Source organism: Poecilia reticulata, linkage group LG14 (assembly GCF_000633615.1).
Source record: "Poecilia reticulata strain Guanapo linkage group LG14, Guppy_female_1.0+MT, whole genome shotgun sequence".
Taxonomy (NCBI): domain Eukaryota; kingdom Metazoa; phylum Chordata; class Actinopteri; order Cyprinodontiformes; family Poeciliidae; genus Poecilia; species Poecilia reticulata.
Window position 1 is genome coordinate 2314882 of NC_024344.1, and position 7150 is coordinate 2322031.

At 34.8% G+C, this 7150-nt stretch overlaps 1 protein-coding gene and 1 long non-coding RNA gene across 2 annotated transcripts in view; one reads left to right on the top strand and one right to left on the bottom strand.

Annotated features, from left to right (window-relative positions):
• kctd16b (potassium channel tetramerization domain containing 16b) overlaps positions 1–7150 on the top strand; it is a 95031-nt gene that overhangs the window by 45677 nt on the left and 42204 nt on the right. The gene's annotated exons all lie outside the window — the stretch shown is intronic.
• LOC103475372 (uncharacterized) overlaps positions 692–7150 on the bottom strand; it is a 12705-nt gene continuing 6246 nt past the window's right edge. Inside the window, exon 3 of the long non-coding RNA XR_535327.2 lies at positions 692–1117. This is a non-coding gene — a long non-coding RNA (uncharacterized LOC103475372). The remainder of the gene's footprint in view (positions 1118–7150) is intronic.

Here is a 7150-nt window from a genome sequence, read left to right on the forward strand (position 1 = left end):
ATATATAAGAATCACAACTGACTGCATGAAGTCACAGACTTTGCAGCAATCCCTCCTCCTGAACAACATGTTGCCAGAGCGAACATTCAGTTGCACTGAGTCATTAAATTTGTAACAGTCTTGTAAACTCAGATTTGCTCCCCAGTAGATATGGAAAACCTCATATCCAAGTTTATACTATTAACACTCACACCTATAAAGGAAAACAGTTTTTCACTGCAGTGACCACTAATGTGTGAAAGTGGTACATAACAGAATTACTGTCATGAAGACAATGAACTAACTGAATATGTGCAGATACCAAACCACAATGAAACAATTGGTAGATCTCTCTTTTCAATCCCTAAACTGTAAATTATCCATATTTTCCATTAATATGACACATAGAGAAAAATCAATTTGTTTCCTAGAGCATAAAAATGGAAAAAAATATATATAAATAATCTGATCACTTTCTAATTATTTTATGTCACATTTTTCCCATTACATGAAAAATTTAGAAAAAAGTAAGCCAATTACAAAGAAGTGCAACTCCAATTACATAAACCCTGGTATCTAGCTTGGCAGTGTCAACTAGCTGAATTGGACCCTTGCTGTGCTTAGACATGGCCTAATTTGTTTTCCCACTAATTGCATCTAAAGAAAGCTTAAAATTAAGGGGGTCAAGTGCCTCCTAAAATTAATCTTACGGTTCAGTCTTCCACACTGGTAATTTATTAGCAGGGAACTATGTTCATTCAAGACTAAGAGGAAAAGAAACATAAAAAAAAGTCAATGATACCAATTGAAGAAATAATTGAGGTAAACATAAGGAATGAAGAAAACAACAGTAAAGCCATGGAATGAAAAAATGGAGAACAATAAAGAAAAAACAGAGGGAATCACAATGAGGCTATTCAATGAGGCGCACAGCCTCATTGAATAGCCAGAAGCACACCTGCAGGTGAGACATCTAAAGACTCGCTATTATCGCTGCAACTTGCTTCCCTAAGCCCCGCTGATATCTTCTTGCGGCTAGCATATTGAGGTCAAGGCGAGCGTTGTGCTGGCAGTGGAGGCTGCATTTCTGGCCACACTCCAGATCCTCCGAGTTACAGATGAGCTCAGGGCCCAACGCCTGGCATGGAGAGAGGAGAGGTAAGGAAGAAAGACAAACTCACAGTGGCAGTCTTAAACAGTGGCCTTGCTCTATCTCACACACACATACACCTAAATGCAGACAAACAAAGAGAGAGGTGCCGAGTTTCTTTGGGTAAAGCACTTTAACCAGCAGAGCTGCCTCAAGAAAATGCATTTCTATAATGAGGAGTTGGAATAAATATGTCTCAGTGTTCTAAACATTTAAATAATGTATTCTTTACTTTTGATAAATGGTCCATGTCTGAATTATTTTGCAGGACAATATATTAAGAAGAAATATAATCATAAAATAGCAATGCCATAAAATCATACTTTTATCCTGAATCCTAACAAGCAAAGTTCATCCTCAACCAATTTTCAGCAAATTGGATCTGAACTATCCTGCTGATACTAGCAGCTTAATAGAAAAGGTTTGATGACTTGCTAAGTTCACCAACCAAATACTCAAATATCATCATAGGTAAACTTAAGACCGGAGGTGTCTGTATCTAGACACAGACACCGCAGGTGTCTGAGCATAAAGAGGACTGAATGAGCTTAATGACTATCTAGACACTGTGTCTAGATACAGTTGAGGTGAATACTCCATGGAGTACTGCTTGGAGTTTCCAGGAAGAGAATGCATGAAACATTGGAACCACTGTAAACTGCATTCAATGTCCAGACAGTGTTTCCTAACTAAGCAGAGCGGTGTGATTACAGAGACACGGGTCAGGCCTGGCACAAAGCAAAGGCCTGAAGCAAATCCATGGCAGTTGCACTGCATTTTTTAAAATGCATTTGGAGCTTAGATCTGAGAATTATGTCACATTCAAGTTATTCTAGTTCTAAACTGAAGAAAAAACAGTAGACCTTTCTAACTGATGTCAAACTATAATTTGCCAAATAACTAAATGATAATGGAATTTGTTCATTAATATAGAATAAACAGCACTACGACTAGATTAATAGGAAACAAGCCATTAGTGCTGATAAATAAAAATGTCTATTGTAATGCATGTGACAGCTATGTTAGATTCATTTGTATTTTTGCTTGGGAATTAAGAAAATTAGATTTTCTTACTTCGAAAAAATTTAGCTTTATTACCGATTCTGTTGTGTGAGAAACCAATTTTCATATAATATGGTTTTTATTTTTAAGTATACAACTTGCTTGTCAGTAAATATTTAATTTGTAGTTTGGCCCCAAAAGCTAATGAACACAACATAAAACATCAGATTARTTCTTTTAAACAGCAGCATTTTGGCATATTCTGATTTATTAAGTGCAACTCGATAAAAAAAAAAAAAACTAATTAGAGACAATTCCAGCAGCTTTTTCTGGTGTTACTGGAGATACTTGGAAGCAGGTATTGTTCTTACTCATTTTCTGTGAATAGCAGCTGTTGCCATGGGCCCTTTGCCCATCCTGGCTGGAACCAGATCAATTCCCCCTCATTCCTTCTCCAAATAAATGGCGCAAACACAAAGCCACCACTTACTGATCCTCCCATGGTCAGGGTGGGAAATATAGAAATGTTTTTGTCTTAATCCTTTACTTCATATTCTGATTGTTGATGTAGCTAAATTAAAAACAAAAATGTAGATTATACATAAACATTGTAAAGAATGGTTTACTTTAACTTTACAAAGGTTTAAAAATCAAACCAAGAGCTGGCTGTAGGTATGTTTTATGGTATTTGTTTTTCCAAGTGCAATAGATACGTTGTTTTCCATCCATCCATCATTTTAAGCACTAATGATTTTACTATTTCAAATAACAGTCAGAACAAAGTAAAGACTATTCAACGTGGGGCTACTTGTGCATTTCTAAAATCATCTCAAGTTGTTCATGGAAACTTTTCCAAATTTCTCTGAACAGATTATTCAAACTGTAATCTACTACTGATCTGAAAGGGATTTCTAATAACTGTAGAACTCCACTCAAAAATAATAATAAAAAAAAACTAAAAAGATGAATGCTACTTATGCAAGAGACAAAAATGCCTCACGTACACTAAATCAGAGTTCCTTAAAGACATGCACTTAAATACAAAAGAAGTATGACATTTTTAAAAAGTAAACACAAAGCAAATCCATGGACCTTTTAAGAATCCTATACTTTCCTCTCTACTTGCCATGTGCCATCAAAGATCTTTAATATTTCCCTTGTCACGTCAGTCGGCCCCTGAGCATTAAGAGGACTGAATGAGAGCTTAATGACTATCGCCCAGCACTACATCTCTCTCTGTTGTCATAAAGTGCTTTCAGCATAAAATCTTGGCCTACAATGCATCTCCATTAACCACCACACTATTCCATTATAGCTAGGCTGCAGACCAGTCTCACTCATTYTGCTTTGGAAATAAATTACAAGGACTGAGAAATGTGAAGTGCACAACCATATAAGAAAATACTGTAGGGCACAAAGAGCACAGCAGTGTGTTCAGYGTTGAATCGGAACTTAAAGMAGCTGAAATTATTAATTTGAATTTAGATCTTTACCTCCACCCGCAACAAAGATTAAAATACAATTCCCTCATTGGTCAATTTTTAATTAAAATCTTACTTATAATATTTAAAATTTGTATGCCACTTTGTTGAATGAAACTATCATGTACAGTTAAACATCACGAGCAGCCAATTCAGATGATTTACTAAACAGCAGATGAACTGCAAGGTCAGCAAAAATGCCATACCTACTTATCCAAGAATCTGTTTGAAAAATAGCTTTCATCTTTTCTTTCCACTCTTGAGTCAGCAGTTCAAATATATCTACATGTAAATCCATCAAAATGGATCTCAGAGATTGATAGACCTTATTTAAAGCAAAGAAAGCAACAATATAACTGTGAAGTTGAATGCAGCACTCAGTTAAAAGTCCAGASAAGACAAAAAAGAAAGCAATAATAATTCCTTATTGTCAATAAAATGACAATGTCTTTTAGAATGCATGTGGTAAATCTGGTAATCATGTTCTCAGACTCATGTGTACACACTATGAATTAAAGCAGATGCAACAGTTTATACTAGCCAGTTGCTGTCAACATGACTTCATCTGATGATGCCCAGATAATTACTCTTAAATCGTTTGAACTACTCTTTAATCATCTGTTTGTCGGCATTTAGGTTCCTAGTAGTGATAAATGAGTGAAAGATGATACTTGAACAACATGTAAGAATGGAAGAGGTAAAAAGCTTTGCAGATGGCTAAATATTTAGAGATGTGTTGAACTACATCATAGTCGCAGCACACACTTTCAATAGAAACAGGTAAATGTACTTTGAACAATAAATAGTTGAAGTGAAGAGATAAAAAGGAATCACAAAAAGAGATATTAGCTTGCTGAAAAGCCAATAAAAATGCAGAACGAGGGCATTTTGTAGCACAAATTTGAAATTTAAAGTTTTCTTGAAGCTAATATTTTAATATTAATGAGGTAAGCAGCATCATGTTCAGAGTGTGTTTCACTGCCTTTGGAAATGGTGCATTCAACACATATTTGATTTTTTTAACAAATACCACCCTAAAAAAGTCCCATTGAAATTCATCCTAAAAACCCAAAATGAAAATATCAATGAGTGCATGTACTCTTCTGACTGACCCTGCATGAACTACTAAAATTATTCTGCTGTCTTTGTGAATTTGAGCCATGCAACTGTTTATTCATCGCATTATAAGACAGAATGACTAGTATTAGGTAATCCATTTGAAGAGAATAAATTAGTAATATAAGTAAAAGAAATGAATCTTGCATAAAAATTTCAGAGTGGACAACTGCTTTACAAAGTAATGAAAATACAATCTATATAGTCAGTCTATAAATTCAAATATTGAAAAGTTGACTTATTTTAGTAACTAGTAAAAGTATTGTGTAGATTAACTACAGTAGCTTATGTTTTCAAGACTTTATTTTTTAATTATGAATTTCCACACAAAAACATTGCATCTAAGATAACAAGATGAGAGTAACCATTAAAAAACATTTTCATGCAGAAATGTGGGCTAAAAATACATTTAATACCTGCTTATGGATTGACGTTCTAAAAAGTAATTTAATCTGAACAACAAGCATCAGCAGAACCACTATTCTAAATTATTGAAAATTACTGTAGAAATTATGACAGCAGTGCAATAAAACAACTGAACTTTTACCTTCAGGCTAATTGTCTTTTAAGTAAACAGTAAAGTCCATTTGAAATTTCCAACTCTGAACATTTTCACTTCAACTCTGTGGTTCAGTCTCTTGAAGCACCATATGTTCTGTCTGACGTCAATAACAGAACTTCTCCTTCCTCACTCTGTTTTTAGGACTTGAATTCTGCTAAAATGAGTCTAACAGCATTTGCATTCCTTATAAGTGCTCCTTAAAAGGCACTCTGTAGCTAGTGCAGTTTCAGTTCATAAAAATATAATCTAAACAAAAACATTCTTGGTCTGTTATTTTTAAAGAATCCATCTGGAATGGCTTAGTGAGTTGTTGGATAGAAGAGCGCCTTTAAGTTGTTTATTTTCAATTAATAATTCAAATCCTTTTTGAAAATTTGCATTTAATTTAAGAATTTTTTTTTTCTTTTTGCATAACCTGTCAGAATTGCAGCAAATGTCTCACATAAAAACAAAATCTTTCTTTTGGAGCTATGAAAAAAGAAGTTATAAGATACAATTTGAAAAATATTCACTGTCCTGAGGAAAACCCCCYGCAAAGACAACCGTATGAGTCATATGCAACCACTGAGTGGTAAACAACACTCTGAAAGGTCAGTTTAGCTCATCTTAAAAATATCAATGAATATGAATAAAGTCTTTAATGTACATTTTTATGCTCATCATATATAGAAATGTTAGAAAACAAAATGGTCATAACATCATTATATTCATTTAATGCTCAACTATAATGGATCTGCTGAAGCTAATGGATCCAAAATAAACAAACACCCCTTTGGCATCTCCTATAAGCYCAGGTCAATGTATTTAGTGCCAGTTTTTAATGCATCAGCATATATAGATATAGTTTATGGATGTATTATCATGCTTTATCTGATCACTTCAGTAGTTGCATGTAAAATGGAAGTTTAGCAGCTGCACTTGTGATGTGATTTATATTAAAATAGACCRTTGATCCAGTCTGTTACAGCTCTCCAGTTTGCTGAAGCCAACTACATACGGAATGAAATAATACTTTATGTACAGCAGCAAAATGCACGAGCAGAAACACTTCCCAGGTCATTTCATGCTAATTCAATCTGATATAAATGAAAATTTGAGTATCTACTTGTACTATCGGAAAAAGGCAGCTTAAATAGTCACCTATTCTTGAACTTGCCAAGAGCAAGGTTGATGAACAGAGCCTATATGAGATCTTAATGTGAATAATAGAGGTTTCGTGCAGGATAATGTTCAGAATGGACATTTTTGATTAGAAAAAACTAATAAAGGCTTTTGAGGTCCAGTTTTTTGSCACTGACCATATGCCTCACAGCCCAGGGCGGCACACACAGAAGTCGCACATCAAAGGCAGTTTTCCAGTTGAAAGGACAAGATCCAACTGAGTTTATTTGTTTGCWTTTCCAGTCAATGGTGATTRGGTGCCCCACTGTGTTTTGGAATTTATAAGCAAATGTGGGAAGAAAATGTTAGTGTAATAAATGAAAATGGTATTTGATTAGCTACTTCTAATTAAAAGCTGCATCCCGTTTTTCACCCCATTCTGGCCCTTTGAGGTGCAAAAGGAGGGGATCACCCAAGGCCTCTCTGGTGTYTGAGAATCCACTGCATAAACCATAGTAATAACTCAAAAAGCTGCCTTGTTTGCTGATMTAAAGCAACTATTAAGAAGGAGCACATATTTCACAACACAAGCAGTCACTTAGCTTTGGGAAATTACTTTTGGTCATTTGGTTTCTGTGGTTAAAAGTTTTTTTAATGAGATGCCATGGAAAGTTTGGGCTGAGAGAGCGATGCTTTGCACAGTAATAATGCAGCTCTGACCCTCCCCCACCTGTTGCCACACACCAATTAAATAATTAG